Source organism: Corapipo altera, unplaced genomic scaffold, assembly GCF_003945725.1.
Source record: "Corapipo altera isolate COAL_440 unplaced genomic scaffold, ASM394572v1 171, whole genome shotgun sequence".
In the NCBI taxonomy this organism is placed as follows: domain Eukaryota; kingdom Metazoa; phylum Chordata; class Aves; order Passeriformes; family Pipridae; genus Corapipo; species Corapipo altera.
The window spans coordinates 1,181,311-1,206,718 of NW_020884972.1; the positions used below are offsets into that span (position 1 = coordinate 1,181,311).

At 44.9% G+C, this 25,408-nt stretch overlaps 1 protein-coding gene and 1 long non-coding RNA gene across 5 annotated transcripts in view; both read right to left on the bottom strand.

The window, feature by feature from the left end:
• Positions 1-25,408, bottom strand: part of LRRTM4 (leucine rich repeat transmembrane neuronal 4) — a 204,957-nt gene that overhangs the window by 71,441 nt on the left and 108,108 nt on the right. The gene's annotated exons all lie outside the window — the stretch shown is intronic.
• On the bottom strand, positions 18,782-22,996 carry LOC113957582. 3 transcript variants are annotated; one of them, XR_003531221.1, is made up of 4 exons: positions 22,824-22,996; positions 21,920-22,027; positions 21,358-21,447; positions 18,782-18,843 (listed from the first exon to the last, which is right to left on the bottom strand). It is a non-coding gene; the product is annotated as an uncharacterized LOC113957582 (long non-coding RNA). The 3 variants fall into 3 exon arrangements; XR_003531222.1 differs by lacking the exon at positions 18,782-18,843 and adding an exon at positions 19,677-19,722; XR_003531223.1 differs by lacking the exons at positions 18,782-18,843; positions 21,920-22,027 and adding an exon at positions 19,677-19,722.

Here is a 25,408-nt window from a genome sequence, read left to right on the forward strand (position 1 = left end):
TAAACTGGGATCACCAAACCTTCCATGGGATAAACTGGGATCACCAAACCTTCCAAGATCCCAGAGAAAGCACTAACACCTCCAGTGATGAACACACAGTATTTAAAAACCACAGAACTCCCCAATTATCCCACCAAAAAGGGAAAGGGAATGTTCATCTCTAGGGAATCAATACTCTGATTTAACAGATGGATGAAGGTCTGTCCAGCTCCACTGAGAACCTGCTTCCTAAATCTTCATGGAGAACCTGCTTCCTCAATCTTTCTAAATCTTTGGGCAGCTCAAAGTGCTGTCTGTATTGTTCTTCCTGAGATGTTTTCCAGCTTTCTGACCAGCTCCAAGAACTCCAGATGCTCACGTGCTGCCTGGACACAGCAGTGAAGGAGTTCCTGAGAAGCAGAGACCTCAGAGAGGTTGTAAAACCACCTAAAATAATCCCAGTCAGCCCTCAGCAGCTCATCCCAGCACACTGATTGTTGCCTAGATACATTTTTTGGTCTTTTCCCCTTTAAAAAGAGCCTTGGATCCAAGGTTGGACATTTCTGATCACAAAGATGACATAAAATTTAATATAGAGGCAAATCCACCCCTTGTTTTCCACTCTCAGTGAATTCCCTGTGACAAGATCCCAGAGATAGATTTCTGTTCCATTCCATGGTATTTCTTGTGATGTTCCAACCACTGGGAACAATTTGGGATTGAATAGAAAATGGTAATGTCTAGACAGCAACTATGCCTGAAGTATTTTCAGGGAATATAAAAGCCAAGCACTCCCAGCAGCTCTAATGGCTCCGAGTTAATAATGACAATGTTAATTTTCATTTTAATGATTTGAGGTGGGTATTTTAAAAAAACCCAAAAACACATCACCCCACCACAAAACAAAATCAATGAGCTGGAATAGGAATTGTAATTTTCCAAGCTGGACAATTATTAATCATCCGTATTATTCAATTAATACTGACTTTTCTAATTAATAGTATGCTTTATGTCCCCATCTGGGATTCCAACACATCATTCATTTTTATCCTTGAGAAATAAACAGCTGCAAAGGGGGTTGATGCACAGCTAAAAGGAGAGTGAAATTAGGCATTAGATTTGCTTTTCCATTTAAGAAAAAAATCATTCCCTTGAAAAGTAATGAATTTTTTTTAATGCTCCAAGGATTTCATGTCCTTTATTTCCATCTACACACCTTCTCTTTTTTTTTTTTTTTTTTTTTTTGGAGCCTGCCAAAATTTTTATTCACAGGACATTTTCCCTGCGTTTCTGTGGAGCTGGAAGGTTCAGAAAGAGCCTTCATGCAAATATTTACACAGCGAGTGACCCAGACTGAAACTCAGCACTTCAGATAGTCCAAAATATTCCTCCTAAACCTCTTTTTGTGCATCAAAAGAAGCTGCTGTGGCTCAGAGAGAGCCTCACGTGTCACATCAAAATACTCTCAGGAGAATTTCAAAGCATTTGTTTCCACTGAGGTTAAATTAAGTCCAGCTCCCAGGATTGAGTAATTACCTCTGGTTGGTGGAAAAAAACAAATTACATGCCTTGATTTAAAAAAACAAACAAACAAAAAACCAAACAACCCCAAAACAAACAAAAATGGATTTCAGGTTTAAAAGTGACATGGTTTTAATGGCAGTTTTTGGGGTTTCTACAGCAAGAGACAAAATAATAAGGAAACCCAGCTCTGGGACATTCAGTAAGTGGGGTGCAGAGTGTGCAAGCCCCGAATTTGCAGGGGGAAAGGAGAAGATCTTTCCTATTTAGGCACTGCCAGTGGCAGCTCTGAGCACAGGCAGCACTGCAGGGCCAAGAGGAGAAGGGAAAAACAACAACCTCCTGAAAATATTTATTCCAAACCAACAGAACACCAGGCGTTGCCACAGGCAGCACCAGCTTAATGTGGTATCTCATTTAGAGCTTGGGCTGCTGTACAAGCATCACCCAAGTTATTTTATACCACAGAATACGACTTTTATTTTAATACTCCCCCATTAACCAATTCTCCCTGTCAGTTCTGAACAGGCCAAGTGGAAACTTGAACACAGGCACTGAGACAACTCATTTAAATCCTCCTCATCTCTTCATCTTTCACCTTTCTAGGCCTCCTACCAAACACAATTTAGCATTTCTACTCGCTCCCAAGCAACGATTTCCGTGGGTTTGCCCCCTCACCTGCCTGGGAGGGGCAGGAATCTTACAGGGTTAAATATTCTTGCACCACAAGTTTTGACTTTCAAATGGAAGCCTCGGGATCAAGACAAATCCATCACTGCAGTGCTGAGAACGAAGCTGTTGGAGCCAAAGGAAATGAATCCATGCCGTGGATCATTAGCCATGTGTGGAGTGTTGCTCCCAGAATTAATAGATGCTCTGCCATGCCTTGGGACCACTTTCAGCCCCGTTCCCAGTCAGCTGGAAAAGGACAGAGGGAAATTTCTATTCTATTTTTTCCCTACTCTTTCCTTCCCTTCCTTCCTACCTCCTTTTCTAACCCCCACTGCAGAGAACTGCTCCACAGTCATCAATAATAACTCAATAAAACTGAGTAAGTTCTGCTGCTGAGCCCCAACCCAGAGGGTGAATTTGCAAAACAGGACAATAATACTAAGAATGAGGAGCTGCAACACCTTTCCAGGCCTGGCACAGTCCTGGATGGAATGTCTGCCCAATCCCTTGGGATCAGTGCCCAGATCACCTGCACAGGGAAACAACAAAGTCTGATTTTATTGCTCAGATGTCATACTGTAGTGAAGCTGATGCTTTCAAACTGACTGTGAAAAGAAGGAGTGCTGCTGCCTCTGGATCCTATGGAACAAAGGAATCAAGAAATGGTTTGGGTGCCACCCAGTGCCACCCCCTGTCATGGGCAGGGACACCTTCCACTAGCCCAGGTTGCTCCAAGCTGTGTCCAACCTGGCCTTGGACACTTCCAGGGATCCAGGGGCAGCCACAGCTTCTCTGGGCAACCTGTGCCAGGGCCTCGCCACCTTTGTACCCGAGAATTTCTTCCTAAATAATAAAATCTGTGTGGAACTTTACATCCCCTAATTAACAATTACCGTGGGCTTCCTTTTATCTCAAGGTTTCAAAGTATTTTCTAAACCTTGGGATACATCCCAGGGACTCTCTAAACAAGCAGCTCCTTCTCCATTGCTGCCTCTGCCAGAACCTGGGGAAACAAGAGGGAAAATGTAACCCAGGAAACCTTCCCTTGTATGAAGGACCAGGATTCAGGAGTGAACACAAACCCAGGCTCCAGTCCCTCAGGAGGGACAGCAGATGCTGCAGCCACTTAAATGCAGGCTCTGTCCCACCTTTGCAGCTATAAAAATCAATATAAATACTAAGGAATCTGTGATTCCTCACTCATTAAACCACTTCCTAATTCTTCTCCTCTACAGAAGCACTTCACTGCCACAGACATTTCATGGCTCTCTCAACTGCAGCACTTTTACAGCCAAGGAGACTCTTTCTAACCCAGATCATCCTCTTCCACTTGTTTCTCCAAATAAACCCACTGCACATCACAAGGACAGCTGTATATTTTAGGGAAATCATCCCTGGCCCGTGAGAAGGGGTGAGCTGCCAATAGATTTTCTCATTTGTTCGCTGCTCGAACAAAAGCCTTTCCCTGACCTGGGGCTGAGATGGTGCAAACCCTGATTTCCTACCCTTTGGAATGAGGGGAAGAGCTCACCAACACTTCTGCTCAGGGAGCAGCAGGTCCTTGATCTCCACTGGTGCAGATTGAGCTCCTAAAGCCTGAGAAGATTTATTTATGGGGCATCATCTCAGAGGCAGCGCCACTGAACTCCCAGGGAACTGATTTTCAGAGATGCTCAAAAGACCCCTCTAAAAACAAAGAAACAAATAAAGAAGAACAAACTGTTGGAAGGGCAGTGGATACAAATTCAATATCTCCTGATTTTATTCCGAGCTTTTGCCAGTGACTTGATGAACAATCACAGGCAAGCCACTTCATGTTGCTTCTCAATACATTAATTAGGAATAACGACTCTCATCTCACATCCAGCTCCACAGCTGAAAGGTGCTATGTGGCAAAGATTCCCTTTTGATGGAGTTCAAAAAACACCCCCACTTGGAGCTGCAAACAACTTGCCAGAATTTTCCACATCAAAACAAACAGCAACTCCCCCTGAACACCAAAACCAACAACAAGGAGCCTCCTGCACAGCGTGGCACTGCTGCACATCAGCCTCTGTTTGCCAAGAAAAACGACATGGCTGGGGTCATGCTCCACTAAAGCAGAAGGAAAAAGGCTCAGAGAATTCAGTAGCAGGAGTTTTTCCATGCCTGACTATCCCATTTGAAAGAATATATCCTAGATATATAAAAATAGACTTTCAAGTTGTCGACACACTAAATCCTTGCTGAAGGCAATTTGCTTTCCAGGCCACTTTGAGATGCAAAGGGAGGACTGTTCAGGAGCCATCAGGACACTCCTGTACTGGAGTGGAGAACCTTCATTTAGTAATCCAGCCCAAAAGCTGGAAGAAGGAAAGGTTCTGCTTCAGTTCTCTACAACAAATGGCAGGGACAGAAATTATTTCACTTTACACAATGAACTGGTTTTGTATTTTAGAATCATGGAATGATCTGAGCTGGAAGGAACCCTCAAAGCTCCTCTTGTTCCAATCCCCTGCCATGGACAGGGAATCATTTTGTATTTGTTTAGTATATTATTATGTATTATATTATTTATTTAGTGTTTATTGGTATTATATTATGTTTTAAAGACAAAGTAAAAAATTATTTCCTTGCTGTCACAGTTTCATTGTGTATGAATTGAATTCTGTATCTGTTGGGAATTAAGATAAGGAATGGAACAGCTAGAGATGTTTTATGGCAACTGCAGAAATCACATCTTTTCTTGAACACTGCTGATTTTTTAGAAATCAAAGCTTTCCTCGAGTGGACACTGTGTTAAAACCATGTTCTGAAAGCTTAAGGTTGGCTCTAACTAAGAACCACCAATGAATTCCAAAAGGACAATCTCCTTGGGGGTACCAAAGCCTCAAAACTTTTCCAAGGCATTCAGAGCTGCAGAAGAACTCGTCCTGTACCTCAAGGAACCAGGTGAAACACTGTGCACATTAGTGAGGAATTTGGGGAATGCTGAGCAGAGAAAAGCTGGAGCAGAGAGTTCAAAGCCCCACACTGCTGCCACTCCAAGGGATTCCTGGAAGAGGCACCAGCTCCCAGGAGCCTTCAAGAGTAGGGAGGTTTGGCCACCACCACAACACCCCCTGTGCTGCAGGTGTGAGAACTCAGCCAGAGACAGAAAAACTAAAGATTATGGCATTAAAATGTCTCACAGAATAATGGAAAAAGCCACAGTTTAATCTGAGGAGTCGTCATCTTTGATCATTTTATGAACTCTTTAAAATACCTCTCCTGGAACAACATAATTAAATATAATTCCACCTGCAAGCTGGAACTTTTGGAAGAGTGCACTGCCAGCCTCTGGAATCCACTGGTGCAGTGAATATCCTGGGTCTGTGTTTTCTAGACATTTGAATCAATGAAGAGTTATTAGACAGAAAGGAAATAAAGTCACCTATTTGCTAAAGGTTTGAGCACTGCAATGATCTGGATTCACAACTGGAGCAGATCTTTCCTTGCAGGAATTATATTCTGTGCTGAAATCAGCAGCTCATCTGGTGCCATCCAACTGTGCCATCCCCAACCCATCTGTTGTGGCAAAAGGGCTTTCAGAGGCCTCATTTGTTAGTGCAAGCCTGATGTGTGCAGTGTTCCATGGCTCAGTCTCCTACAGGTGTTCAGTCTTCACATCATCCCACAAAACAACCCCCCAGAAATCACCTTATTCAGTGGAAATGAGGCAAATTAAGCAAGTTTCAGCTACTTCCTCTTTCTGGTGGAAACTCTGCCACTAAACTGGAAAAGAAACGGTGCCAAAGAAGCAAAAGCACTCAGGGAAGGAGCCTTTTCACTCTTTAATTGGATCAGGGAAAAGAATCAAACAACAGGATCTGAGCCCCTGCTGCAAGGCCATGGAAAAGCTGAAACTGGAAAAAAATCAGCCCCAATATCAACTCCTCTGACCCTGCAGTTCATTTGACAGATATAATTATATATAGAATACGACAATAAGCAACAAAACTAATTGAAGGAAATCTTTGTAAGGTGCACAGAGGCCAGGAATGATTGTGTAAATCAGAAGTACACAGTGACTGGATGATAACAGACATTGAAAGCATAGAATCCATTAAAGCCCAGCCAGTGCCACCCCCTGCCATGGGCAGGGACACCTTCCACTGGCCCAGGTTGCTCCAACCTGGCCTTGGACACTTCCAGGGATCCAGGGGCAGCCACAGCTTCTCTGGGAAACCCAAATACCTAAATAAATACTTAAATAAATTCCTAAATATATTCCTAAATAAACTCCTAATATGTGCTGTCCTGATGCTGCAGGGACACAGCCTTTCCACATGCAAAGCCTGGATTCTCCCTGGGTTTTGGTTCATTGCTGCTGTGGTTCTCTTTGAGTGGGAGAAAGCAGAAATCTCTCTCCAGCCACATTTTGTAGCCTGAAATCTCCGAGGGAGTGGGAATGAGCTCCTCTCCTGATTTCTGTATCATTTGATACCTACCACTGCTCAGTGTTACATTGTTATTTCATGTTGCTTTTTTGGCATCATAATTCCTAAGGTAAGAAATTACAGAGTCTCAAAGACAAGACTGGAAATTCTTTTATTTGACAGGGAAGGGGGTGGAAGATAAGTGAACATGCTGAGTTTTTCAAGAGGTAAAAAAACAAAACAACCCCCCCAAAATATTGCAAACAGCAGAAAAAGAAGTGGAAAAAAATATTTAGGGAAATTTCACTCCAGGACAGGGCTCTCCTTCACTCCATGAGCCTCAGGATCACCACCAAGGAGGCAAAGTTCACTGAGTTCAGTGAGCTCCCCACTGAGCCTGGCCTAACAAAGCTCTCACTGACCCAGCAGACAGAGCTGGGCTGATTTCCATGGGTTTGGGATCGGACTCCTACACCAAAACATGAGAGAGGCCTCTGCTTCCTCAGAACTGAATATTCATTCAAAGAAAACAGCAAACAGACCCAAAAAGGCGACTGTAACACAACAGTGGTGACTCAACAATAAGTCATTGTTGGGTTTGCTGAGCCCTCTGGAACCTGTTCCCGAGACTGGAAGGAGCCCTGCACAGACTGAAACACAGGCTGGGAAGTGCCACAGAAGGCTGAGGAGATCATGGAATTACTGAGCCTGGAAAAGCCCTCTGAGATCATCGAGTCCAACCATGCCCCGGCGCTGCCAAGGCCACCTCTGACCCATGTCCTCAAGTGCCACATCCCTGTGGATATTAAATCCCCCCAGGAATGGGGACTTCACCCCTGCCCAGGGCTGGACAGACCTTTCCATGTAGGAATTTTCCCCACTATCCAGTATAAATTCCTCTGGTACAGCTCGAGGTCACCTCCTCTCATGCCGTCCCATGCTGTGATATTTGAAAAGGTTTTTAAGCAAAAGGTTTGTTTCAAGTAAGAAACTCTCAGATCAGTGTTCCTTTTTAAATTATCTGTGTTCCTTCAATTCCAGCAATTATTTTCTTTCCCAGTCTGTAAAGGCTGGTGAAGAACTTCGAGTGTTTTTTTAACACTTCCAGGGATGGGGACGGTGCCACTGCCCTGGGTGACTCATTCCAGTGCTTAACAGCCCTTTCCAGGAGGGAATTTCCACAATATCCAACCTGAACCTCCCCTGGGGCAACTTTGAGGCTGTTCCCTCTCCTCCTGTCCCTTGTTCCCTGGGAACTCCCCCTCCTGTCTGGGAGTTGCAGAGGCAGAAGGTCCCCCCTGAGCCTCCTTTTCTCCAGGCTGAGCCCCCCCAGCTCCCTCAGCTGCTCCTGCTGCTCCAGCCCCTTCCCAGCTCCCTTCCCTTCCCTGGACACGCTCCAGCCCCTCCATGTCCCTCTTGGAGTGAGAGACCCAAATCTGTGCCCAGTCACTGCCCTGGGCCTGTGGCCACATCATTGCTGACACAACCCAGGATGCCCTCGGCCTTCCTGGGCACATTCCAGGAGAATTATGTGGGAAAAAGTGTCCAAGTCCATGTAGACCCATCCACAGCCCTTCCCTCATTCACTCAGCAATTACCTGGCTAAGCTAATTATTCCCCTCTTTCAGGTTATTCAGAGTAGATTTATTAATTGTATAGGGGAAAAAAAAAAAAAGCCTACAATGTCCTCCGTATTTCCTTTATTAATTTTTAATTAATTTTCTCTTATTAGGCCCCGCTCTGCAATGTCCTGGCTGAATGCTAATAATTAAAGTTCAAGTGTTTGTTCTAAATTAAATCTGATCTCAGCTCTTGGGGGGGGAGGGGATGGGGTGTTTTTTGGGGTTTTTTTTCCCTTTTGAATAAGGAAAATTGAGAAGACACATTTGTTTCTGCCATCAACAGAATGGCTGGTTCTTTACAAGATAAATATTATCCTGAGTTAATTTGGAGGTGATGTACATAATGCAGCTTATCAGTTCTGGTGACATATGGGCTCGTGCCTGCAGAATAACAACTTCAACCCAACATTGTGTTACCAGTGACAATTAAAACACTTTGGTGGGGCCCACATTAATTTAATTCATTGCAGCAGCCAGGCTTGAAGGAAAAGCCCCACAAAATGACATTTTCCAACAGAAATTCTTCCTTCAGGACTTCAAAGGCCTGTCAGGACAGAAGCACCTCCTGGCATCAATCCAAATTATGGAGTCAGCCCCACTGCAACAGAAAAAATACCTGCAGACAGTCATTGCATTATTTGGGTGACTTTACATAATCTCAGGAGACCTGCTGATTTTTCTGGAAAAGGAGATTACTGTGGGTGGCAACAACTGACACCAGCACAGGTATAAAATGCCTTCAAATAGTTGCTAGAAAGGCCCAACTCCATTTCCCTCTGGCCCTCACACCACAGCAGGGAGTGAATCCAGCAGCTTTCAGCTGAAAATTGTGATGAGTACTATGAAATCCAAACCTAGAGGCATTTCCCCCCCACTTTCTCTCACAGCCCTGTAAATAAGCCCTGAAAATTCATGACACAAGGAGCATTTTGGTGCTCATTGGGCAACGTGTTGGATTGGGGGGCTCCAAGGGGTGGATTCCTTTTGCTTTGATGGATAAATGCTTTAATCCCATCAGGTGCATGTGTCAGGTCTCTCAGTGGTGTTAATATAATAATAAAGTCCATTAATTTTAGGAAAGCTAAAGCCTGCACTGGAGAATATATATAAATATATCTCTATCTACATGGACCTGTAATGCTGCTCGTTCCTCAAGGGTAGATCCTGCAAGGCTTCCCAGCCATCCCACTGGTGTTGAAAAGCACTGAGAACTAAGTTATAGCCTGAGTTTCAGGGGGTGCAGATGTCCACAATACAAACCTGGCACAGCTCTTTTCCTGCACTGATTTCATCTAATTATCCATTAAGTGCAGAAGGCAAATTTGCTGAGGGCACCAAGGGGTTTTCAAGGATGGACACACGATTTCCATGTCTGGCCTTAGCAGTGCATCCCCAAGCTTTATAAACTAAGAAACCAGCAAAATTCCTCTGTTCATTTAACAATTCTACTCTCAAACATCCTTTCTTGTTCCTCCCCTCACATGAAATTCTCTCACATGGTTTTATCACACCCAAACTGTTTCTCAAATACTCTGTGAGGACCTTTCACAACGTGAGGGCCCCACAGCATTTGAAAGCAATGGGAAATGTGGAAAAACAATCCTAAATCACCAGGTCCAAAACCAAAACACCTCGGGAGGGTGATTATCCAGTATTAAAATCAGTTTTAAATGCAGAAAAACTTTCTCCATGCTCCAAACAAGCTGCTGTTTTTCTCGTCCTTTCTAGCAACTATTTTAAGGCATTTTATCTGTGCTGGCGTCAGTTGTTGCCACCCAGAGTAATCTCCTTTTACAGAAAAATAAAAAGGCTCCATGAGATTATGTAAAGTCAACCAGGAATAGAAATGAATATAAATACCAAGGCAAAGATTGACTGGTAACATTCAGACAGGATGTAATCCTTGGGAAGTGACGCTTGGATGCCTTCGGTAGGAATTCTGCCATTTGTACAAGAGCTGCAACATCCTGAGCTGAGCATTTAGGCAGATTTGGGACCAGGATCTGGAGAGGCTGGGGCAGCAGCAGCAGTTTTGGAAGGGATGTGGGCTGCAGGATCACAGTTAGGACTGAGCTCAACCACGTAGACCAAAATGTCTCATTTTTAGCACTATAGCAAAGCTGAGTCCTGGTCTTCCTGTTTGTTTCTGAGGGGAGAAAAAGGTAAGTATTGCAGTAAATCCCAGGTTTTCCCAGTTTTCATGCTTTCCAAAGACAGTCCTTTGGTGTTTTTGGTTGGGTTTCTTTCCTCTGTGTGTTTGTGTGCGATTTTAATTCTCTTCCCTCCATCACCATCATCTCTCTGTCTCCTGGAATGAATGGCCTGAAGCAGAACCTGAGTGTGACTGTAATCCTGACCCTAATCACACAACTCCTGATTACAGGGAAAAGCTTGGCAGAAATTAGCTGAAGCTTCCAGTTCTAATGAAGCCAGAGAGTTTCCATGCAGGAGAACCAAGCTCACCCCAATTACTGCCACTGGCTCGGTGGAGCTGCCCAGGGCCCCCAGTTCTCTTTGGGCTGCAATTGCCCGAGGTTTAATTTCCATCTTTGTGGTACCTTTTCCTCGTGGTGCTGCTGGACATGATTAGCTGCTTGCAAAGAAAATTGCAGGGAGAGCAGGCAGAGATTTGAGGTGATTTGGCTCTGCAGTGCCTGGGAGCTCACGGATCTCACCTCAGCTCGGGTCATTCTGAAAAGGGAAATTTTCACGTTTCTCTGAAATTGCCCATATTTCTGCTCATCTATTACAGTGTTTTGCAACTTATCTGTAAGAAAAGCTGACACAAAAGGGCTGCCACAGCTGGCACTGCCCTTCCACACCCACAGAAACTCCAGACCCCAAGCGGGGAGGGAGTGCAGCTGACAACTGGTTTGCTCCGAGGGAAAGGAGTGATCAGCACTTCACACCAGCTCATGTGAACGGGGCACATGAACACCCTCCTACCACACATCATGGTGACACCTGCGAGGAAATGGCTCAGCAGCCCTTTTTTCCCCCTGAATCCCCTCGTGCTGCAGAGCCCGAGTTCCATAATCGTATTCCCAGCACACGGAGGTCACAGCACCCTTCCCAGGGCACTCCTTCTGCCTGGGACAAAATGTCTCCTGTGTGGGCCATTACAGAGCAAGGAATAAACCACAACAGTGGAAAGCAGTGCAGTACATTAAGCAAAATACAGTGAAGTGCTTCTTGGAGCAGAATGTGCATAAGCGCTTCCTTGACTGATGGCTCAGGATCTCGTTAAATCGGATGAAACTGCTGAAAGGACTTACCTGGCTCCTGAAAAATCAATGTAAAAAACTTTTTAGGCACTCCACAGCACATTTCTTGGCGATTTATGGCTTCTGGGAGCCCGTGGAGCAGCAGGGTCCTGCCCTCTCCCTGCCCGTGGTGCGGGGTCTCCTCAGCCACCAACGCTCAGGGACTCACTCGGGTCCAGCACAGGAATTCCCAAACACCCTGACACGGAGCTGACACTCCTTCCACAGGGGTCAGGCAGCTGGGCATCTGACAGTGAGCACTGGAAACCTCTCCCTCCTGGTCCCATTCCCAGGCCAGGTCCCTCTGCGTGGCACTGTGCCCTGCTGGCAGCTGCTCTGACACAGCTCAGGGGGTGATTCCACGCTGCACAATTCAGATCCCCAGAAAAGCACGAGCACCTGTAGGCAGGTCACAGGATCACAGAGTGTTCTGAGCTGGAAGGGACCCACCAGGATCATGCAGTCCAAGTTTGGAGTGAATAGCCTACAAGGGATCAAACACACAGTTGTGGTGTGTTCATCTCCATTAGAGATGAATTTTTAACCTATCTTGTTCAGCACTAAATACTTCAAATGTTTACAAATTTGGCCCTAAGTCACGACTGAAAATATTATCTTCTATCCTCCATTAGATCAAATCAGAAACTCAAAGTAATGAATACAAAAGATGACAATGCCAACCCAGCATCTAAAACCTGTGTTTTATACACTGGAACTTTAACACGGAGGAGAAAAAAGTTTAAAATAGACTTCAAGTCCCCATAATTAAGAAATTTGTGACAGTACACTCTCTGAACACGAACAGCCAAAGGCACACTCCACTTCTAATTCATTCCACTAGTTACAAACAATACAGATGCTTTAGACCAGGGAATTACATTCTCTCCCCCTCCAAGCACAGCAATAGGAATGAACAATGGGATGTGACTATGATGGAACACCAGCCTTTACAGCTAAATTCCAGCCCAGGAGCCTTCCTGCACAGCCTCCCTCGCTGGTGCCACTGCAAACTCCAGGACTACAGTGCTCCCTGGAAAGTAATTCATCTTCTTCCTTCCCCCAGTCTCTCATCTACCAAACTCTGATGAGAAATCCTCGTGCCTCTTGTTTCTGTAGTAAGATACTTCTGAATTATCTGCACATGGAGCAGTAATGATGAGGTGGAGGAGAAAATGGAGCAGTAATGATGAGGTGCAGGATAAAATGCCTCCAAGTCGAAGGTTTCTAAAGATTTCCTGGGTGAAATCAGTGTGTCCTCCAGCCCTGGCAGGCTGTACCTGTGTCCTCAGGTGCAGTACAGGGACATACCTGTGCTGGCAGGAAAGGTTTTGTTGTCCTGGAGCCACTGAGGAGAGGGTTAAAAACTTCCAAGGGCAGCAAGTTTCCCCCTGCCCATGGTTACTGAGATAAAACACTGCCCTGCTCTGAGCATTCCCTGGTTCCAGGAGCTCAGCACTTCCCTCAGGTGGGTGTGTGGCCACTTCCAGAGCTCCAGAGCTTGCAGGGGATTAATTTGAGGTCGATGTGTCTAATTGGGGCTGGCACAGCCAGGGGTGGGGTGGTTGCTTTCACCTCCAAGGAAGTGGGATATGAAGGAAGTTCAGAGTTTCATCAGGAACTGTGGGGTTGGGACAAGGAGGAAGGGGTTCAAACTGAGAGCAGGTTAGATATTGGGCAGAAATTCCTCCCTATGAGGGTGGTGAGGGGTTTGAATGGAATTCCCAGAACAGCTGTGGCTGCCCCATCCCTGGAAGTGTCCAAGGCTGGGTTGGAGCAACCTGGAATAGTGGAAGGTGTCCCTGCCCATGGCAGGAGGGTAGAACAAGATGATCTTTAAGGTCCTTTCCAACCCAAGCCATTCCGTGATCCTAAGTAAATACACTTTCTTAGTATAAATACTGTAAATATATCACATTTGCCTGCTGCCAAAAGTCACAGGACTCCAGGAGTTGACCCACCCCAGGAATGAACATGCATTGCTCATCCTACCCCTGGATATTCCTGGAGGCAGGCCTGGATCCTGGGGAGCCCTCATCCACCCCAGGGACCAGCAATGCTCTTTGGCTCACCTAGTGCCTCCTCTTCCCTCTGTCTTGCTTCTGATCCACAACCAGGGATCAAACCTTGCAGAATTAAAACTCAGCTCCTGTAGCTCCCAGTGACTCTCCCCTTCCCTTTCCAGATTATCCCAACTAATGTCTGAGAGTGGACAAACAAAAGCTGTTTGCCAGCTGAAACAACAAGGGAATGAGCAGCAGTGTGCCAAACAGATCTCAAATTAAAACAAAAGCAAACTCAAAATGAACCAAACCCCACTGGCCCTGAGATGAGAATCTGTTTGGCCACGTCTGGAGTTGATCTATGGTCCTTCAGTGATTTTATCAGGAACCTGAAATAAAGATATCTGAGATTTGCATATGTCAGTGTTACACACTGAAATCAGCAGGCCTTCCACGTCTTTTATTAAGAAAGTACAGATAATGAGTGAAAGAAAATGCTAATTTTATTTGGTGGCTCTCTCTCCATTCAACTTTCCTGATCAGAGAGACAAATTAAGAAGGATAGTGAGTTTATCCAGGAGCCATTTGTTAGACATCTTCCCAAATCAATGCCTGACACAACGGAGTATCTTTTTGCAATAGAATTTTATTTGTCATGTTGGGCCAGAAGCATCAGTTAATAATTCACTCCACAGTTCCATAAAGCTCTGTCTCTATCTTTCACACAACCTTGCAGCTTCACAGGCTGTTGTTAAGAGTAGCTTAAAATAGTCTGTTATCAGTCCTGACCGTCGCTGTTATAACTCAAACAGATGCACTCTCTCTGATCATTCTGACAAGGAAACAAAATAAACAACCCAGTAACTTTGAAAAGGACATGGACACACTGAATACATCCCCAGGAACGGGCACTCACTCCAGAGCTTGGGGCAGGAGATACAGAAAGAAAGGGCAAATCAGCAACAGAACCGCTGCCCTGACCTTGTTATCAGAGAATCACAGAGCCATGGGATGCTTTAGGTTGGAAGGGACCTTAAAATCATCCCATTCCACCCCCTGCCATGGGCAGGGACACCTTCCACTAGACCAGGTTGCCCCAAGCCCCATCCAATCTGGCCTTGGACTCATTTCTGAGTCAGATCTGGATTTTGTTTTCCCACATCCTTGCCTGCTGCCACATATTCATCTGGTTTGGATGCCAGGGTTCAGAAAAGTCACACTCAGGTCAAGATACCTGGAATTAGTATGACTGCAGTGTACAGGTAAATATCCCAACTGTCCAGGCTTAGTGATCTACCATGTCCCCCAGAGACGCCTCAAAAGAACAGAATAAAAACATCAAGTAAGAAAACTGGTTCAGAAATGGCACCTCCCGAGCCAAACACACTGTTCTTAATTCTGCAGGGTCAAGACACTTCCCACATTCAATCACAACTATGTCATCTCTGATTTAGTTCAGCCTGCTGATTTGCAGCTCGTGGAGCAGGAGGGAGCTCTGAGGGTCAGCCTGGACTGCCCTGCTCTGCAAAGGCAACAACCCACACGGGCCCCGAGTCTTCAGGCCAACAAATCATATTTTTTGTCTGGTAACAGTAAAACAAACCTGGGGACAGATTCCTGCTCTCAGCCACCACGTGGACACACCCCAGGCCCTTCCCACAGCTCAGTGCAGGTGCTCTCTCCTGCTGGAGACACTCCTGGGGGAGGTCTGGCAGGTGAACACTTCACCTGAGCATCTCAGGGATGTTCTGCTCCCCCGTGGGCAGTGGAGGCTTTTATCCCATAAAGCTCTGACAGAGCCATTCCCACTGCAGGGATCTGCTCCCTTAAATCTTTACAGAAGGTCAGCCTGAGAGTTGACAGACCCAGCAAGGGAGGGATCTTTGCTGAGGCCAGAGGTGAAGGAGGCTCCAGAGCTCAGGGAGTTCTTCAGGTTTCTGGATGACAGAAACTTGGGGCAGAGAGAGTTGAGACTGGAGAGCTCAAGGGTCCAGAGAGGACTCAGAGACCCTTCCAGTGCTTAGAGGAGCTCCAAGAGAGCTGGAGAAGGATTTTGGACAAGGGTCTGGAGGGATAGGACAAGGGGGAATGGCTTCCCACTGCCAGAGGGCAGGGATAGATGGGATGTTGAGGAGAAATTCCTTCCTGTGAGGGCAGTGAGGGGCTGGGATGGAATTCCCAGGGAAGCTGTGGCTGTCTCATCCCTGGAAGTGTCCAAGGCCGGGTTGGACAGGGCTTGGAGCAAACTGGGCTAGTGGAAGGTGTCCCTGTCCCTGGCAGGGGGTGACACTGGATGGGCTTTGAGGTCCCTTCCAACCCAAACCATTCCAGGATTCTGTGATTCCATGACATTTCCCTCTCCAGGCCTGTGTTGTCCATGTTCAGTTGAGTTTGTTGGTGGAGCAGTGACAGAACCTGTGGCTGTCCCTCATTCTGGACACAAACCCTCCAGGGAGCCCCAGGGTGCCCCTTCCCCTCAGCACACCCTGAGAAGGGGCTGTTGCTCCCCAGGCTCTGCAGGAACAATCCCCCATGGATCTCCAGGAGACGGGGAATTCCTGGGCCAGGAGAGCAGGACAGCCCTGGCTGTGGGGCAGGCACAGTGCTCCGAGATGCAGGGGGGGCACTGATAATGCAATTTAACTTGGAGCACAACAGGAGCTCCTCAAATCCTTCGACTTTGGCAGTTCCTGTCCCTGTGGAATTGTCTGCACGGGGCCAGCAAGGAGGGGACTGTTTACAGACAAACAAACACAACCTGGCAGAGTGAAGAAAACAGCCAGAGCCACCCAAATTCATCATCTCCCTCTTGTCCTCTTCCCTTAAAACACAGGATAGGCAGCCAGATGGGAGTCAGGAGCAAAATCCATATGCTTTCCCTAAAAAATCCCACAGAAAACTCTCTGGACTGTATTTGTGGAATTAATGAGATGAGTGGCAAACATTACAGATTTGTCATGTGCACGAGGAGTGTTGCCATAACCAGCACTGAGTTATTCATCACCAACTCTATCAGTACAAGTTCAATATTCCCACATTAAAACCCCCTCTTTGGCCTGGAAGCATTGGGAAAAACCCTGAAAAAGTACCTGTGTAGAGTCAAACTTTGTGGCACTAACAAAGATTTTATTTCCTGCTGAGCTAAAAATCAGTAGGGTAAGAAAATGGGGAAAAGACATTCCTTGATCTGTGCAAAAATTAAACCAACCACTCATTCATTCCTATTAATTTATAAGAATATCTGTTAAATTCTAAACACTGGGAACAACTTGCAGGTACCACACATAAGGGGATTAATGATAATTGTCAGCAACATGTCAAAGGAAGATGATTCTCTAGTTTTAAACTTTGCAAATTTGGAAATAACCAGAGAGTCCCAAGGAAGGGGATTTTAACAGCACAATTCTGAGAACTACTGGCAAAGAGGGTACTGTAATTAAGACAGAAATTAAAACACAATACCTTGGCAACTTTTATCCTTGTTGTAAATGAGATGTTGTTACTCAAAAAGGATTTTAAAATATTTCCTTTCCACACTCTTTAGCCCCAGGACAGGGATGACTCCCCCTTTTTTGCTTTTAAAGGGTAAAGGAAATGAACTCCAGTGTTATTTTTCCATCTCTCTGCTCTAAACTCCCTACCTGGTCTGCATTAGCAGTGTCACAGCAGCTGCTTGTTCCTGGGGAGTCCTTTTCTCTCATTGCCTAAATCAGGTTTCAGTCAGAGGTGTTTGTGAAGTGGAAATAACACCCCATTTGCGGGGGGGGGTTGGGAATTAGCAGAAAATTAGCTCAGGGAAAAAAAAAAGGAGGAAAATGCCACCAAATTGTCAGATTAAATATAATCTTCATCTATTACAATAAACCCTTTCTTACAGATACACCTTTCCTCTTGGCAATCAGCAATTCCCTGCATTGATCCCTGCAGTGATCCAGAAAGGAGCTCCAGTGGAGGGTTTTAGGGAGGAGAGCTCAGGAAAACTCTGATTTCCCTGCAAACAGAGCCCTGGGTGCCAAAGGAACCCCTCTGGAGAACACCCAGGGAATTTTTGTGCAACCCTGCTCCTCATGACAGAAAAGCTTTTAATGGATTACCAGTTCAACCAAAGCTGCCCAGGGAGACTGTCCTGAAAAACAGGAATGGATTTGGATTTTCCAGCAGCAGGAATCTCTCAGTTCCTGAAAACAGGGCTGGGCTCCCTCACTTATCAGCTCTGGGTATAATTAAACATCTCCCAACTTACACTGACTTCACATGTATTCAATGTGCTTCTCAGTATTTTGTCAGAGATACATTCATTCCTGCAAATATATCATAGATATTTATAATTATATAATTATGTAATAAGCATGGAATTATATTTATTATTCTATACCATTTTTATAATATAAAATATTTAAACATATAAAATACAAATATATAAATGTAGCTATAACTATATATTTATATTTATATATTTTAATGTTTTATATTACCATATAGAATAATAGAATAATCATATAATTATATTTTTATTTATATTATATTCAAAAGATAAATATAAATATATAAATATATAAATATATAAATGCAGCTATAACTATATATTTATATTTATATATTTTAATGCTTTGTATTACCATATAGGATAATAGAATAATCATATAATTATATGTTTATTTATATTACATTTATATTACATTTAAAATAGAATGTATAAAACTATAAATATATAATGTAGCTATAACTATATATTTATTTTTATACTTATATCTATGTATTTTCATATTTTATATCTAAATATTTTCATATTTATATTTTCATATAATATATAAGATTATAATAATAATATAATTATATTTATTATTTTATATTATTTTTATAATATAAAATATATAATATACAAATATAAAAATGTATCTATAACTATATATTTATTTATATACTTATATCTAGGTATTTTTATATTTTCATATTTATATTTTCATATAATGTACAATATTATAATAATGATACAATTATATTTATTATTTTATATTTTTATAATATAAAATATATAATATACAAATATATAAATGTAGCTATAACTATGTACTTATATTTATATTTATATATTTTAATATTTTTATATTCTCATGTAATACAGAATAATAGAATTATCATATAATTATATTTATTATTTTATATTGTATTTATATTAAACTATACAAATATATACATATATAATGTATACTATATGTAGTATATATTTATATATAAAATATATAAATATGTAAATATATAAAGGGGAAAAGCAGCCCTTTGCCTGTGCAGAACACAAGGAATGTGAAGAACAGGTGAGACATGCTGGGTAAATCCCTTTGTTGGTGAAAGTTAATTAATTAATTCCTCCCTGCCTGGTGTCTCAGACCTGCAATTAAGCAAAAACTCCCCCTGAGAAAAAAAAAAAACCCAAGTTATTGTGACTGAAGGTTTGAAACATCAACAACTGCAGTTGCCACCAACGTTGTCAGGTGGTTGTGAGTCTGTGCTTTGAGGAGAAATGATCCCTCAGATCCCAGTCCCGAACTAGGCTGGGATTTCCCCAAAATCATATTTCCAGTTGTGGAATCCCAGAGTGGTTTGGGTTGGAAGGACCTCAAAGCCCATCCAGGGCAGGGACACCTTCCACTGGCCCAGGTTGCTCCAGCCTGGCCTTGGACACTTCCAGGGATGGGGCAGGAAAACAGGAATCTCCATGTGCTGATGCTGCAATTCAAATTCCCAGTTGAAAACTGGCTGCCTCGTAACATCCAAAGGTTGGGATTTCCCTCCCTTCACCGGGGGAAGGGTTTTTCTCCATCTTTTCCTTCCAGCACCATTAGATTGACCCTGAAAACCTGAGGTTAGCAGATTGTCCTGCAGCACTACTATATTTATTTATATTCTATTACATTATTTTCAAAAGCACCAAGGTCAAAGGGAGCAGAAACCCGTTTAATCCCCATCCCTTTGATGCTGGAGCAGTCGGATCACCTTAAGGGGATTCCAGCCCAGGGTCTGGAAGCCATATGGGAACACACACACACTAATCCAGTTTGCCTTCCCTGCCCTCCTCCCTCCCCCTCTGCCCTGGATGCACTGGATTTGCCACATTCCAGACTGACTCAGGCTGGGGTCAGACACTGAACATTCCCATGGATTACCTGGAATTCTGTGATTGGAGCAGTGCAGGCAGCTGGAAGCTCACACATCCACATCCCCCCCCCCCCCAACTCCCATCCACTTGGTACCAAGTACCACAAAATCCCTGGAAAACACGCAGGAAAAATCCACTCCAGTGCCCAGATCCCACAGAAAAGAGATGACAGGACACAGAGTCACCTGCCCAGTGGGATAAAACACCTTGGCAACACTTCCCTGACCCAGATGCAAACACTGACAACAAGAATTCCAGCTCTGGGGGAGGAAGGAAAGAGAGAATAATTCCACTAGACAAAGATCCAGCTTTTCCACCCGCTGGGGGGAGGAGGGAAGACACCGATGGAAACCCTTGGACACTTATTTTGGGGGAGGGTGTCCCTAATTTGGGTGTATTTAACCTTTAGCCTGTGGTTTTCCCTCCTTTTGAGGAAACCAGGAATAACTGAGTGGATCCCCAGGTGTGAGAAGCTGGAATGGGCTTGGAAAGATCTCTGGGCTCCATCCAGGTGGAATAAGGGGAGTATTTCAGTTAGAGGGGAGCCTAAACTGGATTATCTGAAGGTTCCTTCTGGCTTTTAAAAAATACAGGAATGTGGGTGAGGCAGCTGCTGACGTGGCTCAGTGTCCCCTGAGACCCCGAGGAAACAATTCCACAGCACCACCTTACCCAGGATAAAATGGAAATAAACCCGAGTGGGAAAGGTCTCTAATTGTTTATTTTTACCACTGCCAAACAAATTGTGTCCTTAGGGAATGCCACACATTCCTGCTGGCTCTCTACCCCACGGCACGGCAGCAAAACCAAGTGCCACAGGTTTGGAGCAGAAAACCCTGCGTGTCCAACCTGCTGCAGCCTCATTTCTGGGACTGGACTGAGCAGATTCCACTGAATTTTAGGCATTTTATCTTAAAAAAACCCCAACAAACTCCTAAATCCTTCATGCACACCCATCTAGTATTGAGTTTTTAGGGAGCTGGAGGTTTTTTAGGGCTCTCCTGGAGTTTATTCTGGTTGTTTCTGTGCTATGAGGAATGAGCACAAACTGCTGGCAAAGCAGTAAAGGAGCACAGATTTCACATTCCCACAGCACAGGAAAGCACCAAGTACCACAAAATCCCTGGAAAACATGCAGGAAAAATCCACTCCAGTGCCCAGATCCCACAGAAAAGAGATGACAGGACACAGAGTCACCTGCCCAGTGGGACAAAACACCTTGGCAACACTTCCCTGACCCAGATGCAAACACTGACAACAAGAATTCCAGCTCTGGGGGAGGAGAGAGAGAATAATTCCACTAGACAAAGATACAGCTTTCCTTAAATTAAAACCTAAAGCACAAGCAGGCTTGGAGAATTCCCTTATTAGCTTTGAAAAACTACTGTGCATTAAAAACCCCTCGGAATGTATTTCACTTCTTCAGCCCAGCAAAGAACCCAACCAAGGCTCTGCCATTTGTTCATTTACAGCAAATATTAACATGGAGCCCAATTTTCTGCCTGACACAATCACTTTCATTTTTACCAAGACAAATGTTTCGAACAGCAAAGAATAATTAAATCATTTTCTACTCCAAAAGGAGCCTCATCGTGGGGTTTCACCCTCCTGTAAATCATCTAATGATTTCCTGCTCGTTTAAATATTGCCTCCCCACAGCAAACGGATTAGCCAAGGGAAAATCTACATATGGAGGGACTTGCAGGAGGGACCAAGTTCCTAAATCATCCAAAGATTTCCTGTTACCTTGGCCTGAGAAACGGGGCAGGATAAGGCATAATCAGCAGGGCCAAATTCCCATCTGGGATGTTCCTTTTTCACTTCAAAACAAATCCTCTGCTACAAAGAGAGAAAGGAATTTCCACTTAAATTTCGAAATTTCAAATTAACTCTTCAGTCACTGCGAAGAAAAAACCTCTCAGTTTGCTCGAGGTACTCTCTCTTCAAAAGAAAAGCCTCCAATCAGCTATAAAATATGTATATATATAACATGTATTTGATCAGAATATTCAGAAAAGCTTATCTGGAGATATAAAATGATTTTAGAATACTTCAGATTTGATACAAAGGGAGATAAACCAGTGAGGAGTTGTCATTCTCCCTTTTTCAAGTGGTTCACGTGAGGAATGAGCAGCTTCCTCAGAAAGAATAAGTTCTGGATTTCATTTCAAGTGCAGTTGTGAGGACAGTTTTAGCAAAGTGATTTACAGGTCAGGCCTCTTGTTCTTGGTTTTGCTCAAAAATTGGGGGTAACTGGCAACAAAAAACCTGACAGAAGAGCATTTGCTGATGTGGGCATTGCATGGACCTGTGAAAGCTGGATCCTGTGAGTGGATCAGGAATTCTGCCAGCACTGAAACCTCCCAGTGCCTCAGTGCAGAACCTCCTGGAGCCTCCCCAGCGTCAGCTGGAAACTCTGAGGGCGAGATTTGAGGAACTGTCAAGCCCACTGTCATTTCTAATGAAGGTTAAACTGTTCATCTCCAGGTAAAATCACTCACTGCTTCCCAGCTTTACAATTCCCACCCCCCTGAGCCCCCCTGCTCCCTCTCCTGGCGGTTTGGAGCCCTCAAACACCGAGAGGACCATTTCCCTCCCCGTTCTCAGCAGCACTGCAGAACCAGGCTGGCAGGAGGAACCCCTCTGGTTCTGCTGCATCTTGGAAGCAGGGAAGGTTGGGCTGTTTTCCAGGTACCTGTGCAGGAAACACATCCCATGGACTCATAGAATCATGGAATAGAGCATCACAGAATGTCCTGAGCTGGAAAGGACCCCCAAGGATCATCCATCCAGCTCCTGCCCCTGCACAGACCCCTCAACAATCCCACCCTGTCCCACAGTGTTGTCCAAACCCTCCTGGAGCTCTGGCAGCCTTAGGGCTGTGACCAAACCCTGGGGAGCCTGGTCAGTGCCCAACCACCCTCTGGGGGAAGAACCTTTCCCTGGGATCCAACCTGAGCCTGCCCTGACACAGCTCCAGCCATTCCCAGGGTCCTGTCCCTCCTCCCACAGAGCAGAGATCGGAGCTGTCCCTCAGGAAGAGCTGCAGCCCCTGGTGAGTCCCCCCTCAGCCTCCTCTTCTCCAGGCACATCCCAGGTGAGGAATCCTGCTCACCCCCATCCTGACCCTGGAATGGCTCTGTTACCAGAGGGGTGACTCTTGGGCTGGAGGACACAAACAACTCTGATTCCAGCTCACACAGAATGCTCACAAAATCACAGAATCCTTGAATCCTTAAGACTGGAAAAGCCCTTTAAGATCATCAAGTCCACCAGCTGAGCCAGCACCATCTCCCTGTTCAGGTGCCACTGAACAGCCCAGTGGAGGGGATCTCACCCACCACGGTGGCACCATCCCACCAGGAATGCAGATTAACTTGTGGAACTCCCCAGTTCCTGCAGCTGGACTCCAATTCTGCCTCTCATTCCACACAGTCCGACCCCTGTGCCCTCACCCAGAGTTCAGTCCCCGACCCTGGAGCTTTAGTGTGTCACAGCACAGCCCAGACTGCTGCTGGGGTTGAGTCACAGCCCAATTCCCACACAACAAAGCTCTTCTTTGTCCTGCAAACGGGAGAACTTGAGAAACTAAAGGAATTTCTCAAGGTCACAGAAGAATTCCGTGGAAATTTCCAGCAGAACCCAGGCACTGACACCTCAGTGACACACAGCCTTTAACAGGGACTGAGGCTTCCAAGTCAGGGGAATATTTTTAATTTCCCTTTGCACTGGCAGGAACAGGGCCACAGGGATGGGACAGAGGCTAAACATCTCTAAAGAGTTGAGTCCTTGGAAGCAGAGCTGCTTTAGGATCAGAATTGCTGTGCCTGGGCTGCCTTAGAGCTGATCCTCTCCCTTCCCACACATCAGGGGTCCAGAGAACCTCAGGGACAGGAACAGCACAAAACCTGCCCAGGCCAAGAAACACGGTTGTCACACTGGTAGAATGGCAGTGGAGAAAGGAGATTTGCCCTTGGAATTCCAAAATAAGTTGATTCCTACAGGAAACTAGTGAGCAGGACCAGAGATTCATTTAATATCAATTGAAAGATTTACTTTTTTTTCTTGCCATAATGAATCTGGAATTCACTTTTGCTCAATGTTAAAAAACTGAAGCTGATATACAGACACTGGATTTTTAAGCAAGAGGTTTGTTTTTTTTTTTTAGTGGGGAGGGAAGGGAGAATATGACAAGTTAACAATGGTTGCAAATGATATTTAAATCTTACTGGAAAGAAAGGAGGAATTGCTTGCTTTTACACACAGCAAAACTATAACATTCCAAAAGCATCATTATTCTGCTGTTAAAATGACAAAAAAATAACCCTCTGCCCCAAGAGATAGTGCAATTTATTAGGATTTCAGTGCTGAATGCACTTGTCAAATATTTAATCATCCCATTCTTTGCATTAAAAACCACGCAGAGGGAGTTTGCCACTGGGGAACAGCAACAATCCACAGAAGTGGGAATATTTTTGGAGGACACTTCTCAAGAAGAGCGGGAGATGTGGGCAGGGAAGATGGTTGTGCTGCTGTTGTGGGCTGAGGAGAACGTTCAGAGTGGAAAATGGGAGGAGAGGCTCCTCCAGGCCTGGATTTGCCGAAGGCACAGCTGAGGGAACGGATCCGAGAAGATTCGCACCCCCTGAGCTCGGGGGGTCTCTGCAGACAGAAAGCAGGGATTCCTTAGAAAGGGGCGTGGAAGCAACAGCCTGTTTGGGAATGCTGGACCTGAGAGTCTGCCTGCCCTGGGGATCCCAGGAAAGCCACGACCTGCATCAGAGAAGGGGCTCAGCTGGAAGCTCCCACTGCTCCGAGTCCTTTGGGAGCTCCCGAGCTGGCCCAGAGGGACCTGAGGGAGGTGACACAGCAGGGCAGGAGCCACAAGTTTCATCCCACTCCTGGATTTTCCTCTGGCTCCCTGAGCACAGAGGCATGAGCTGAGAGACCAGAACAGAACTGTGGGCAACTCGGGATTTGAGTGGAATGGGAATTCCACAGGGAATCTCACAAAGCTGACTCGACTTCTTTCACTTTGAACCAGGCTCTGCTCTCCTACAGAATTCCTTCATTACTTTGTTTTGGAGCTTCTCCCCAGCCACCTGTTTTCACAGCCTGACCATTCCTCCTTTGCCTGTCGATGTAAATCACGAGTGCCCAAAAAATCTGAGTGATAAAACAACTGCTCCCTCAGGAACAACCCACAATCCTGACAGCTGACTTTTCCATCAAACTCCATCCACTGGGGAGAATATCAAGTCTGTCCTGTATGAGGAACTTTGCTGGTTCATGTCTGCAGAGATCTGTGGCTCCAGACAATATTTATGTTATATATAACCTGATTGCTGTTTGGCCTCACTGTGTAACAGAGCAGTTGGAACAATCACCACAGTAGAGGGATTATTATTCCACCTTTCTGCAGGTGGAAAGCAGGGAAATGGGTTTCCATCAGTCATTTCACAGGAGCCCAGCTCAGCACCTGCAGCAGAACACCTGCACTGCTCCTTTAGCAGTTCCCTTTCCTCGGGGTCTCAGCCTCTCTTTGCACATCAGGATCTGGAATTATTCTAGGAACAGATCACAAACCTGATTTCTTGACCCTGAACAGCCAAATTCATACAAGATTTGAGTCAGGAGGCACAAAACAGACCAGAGAATGTCTGACAGTACATTCCAGCCACTCTGAGAGCTGCCCCCAGAAAATGGAATTTCCCTCCCAGGGAAATTCTGCTGGTTCAAATTTAATTTTCTTCTAACAGAAGAACAAGAAAACAACTGCTACTTTCAGCTGAACTTG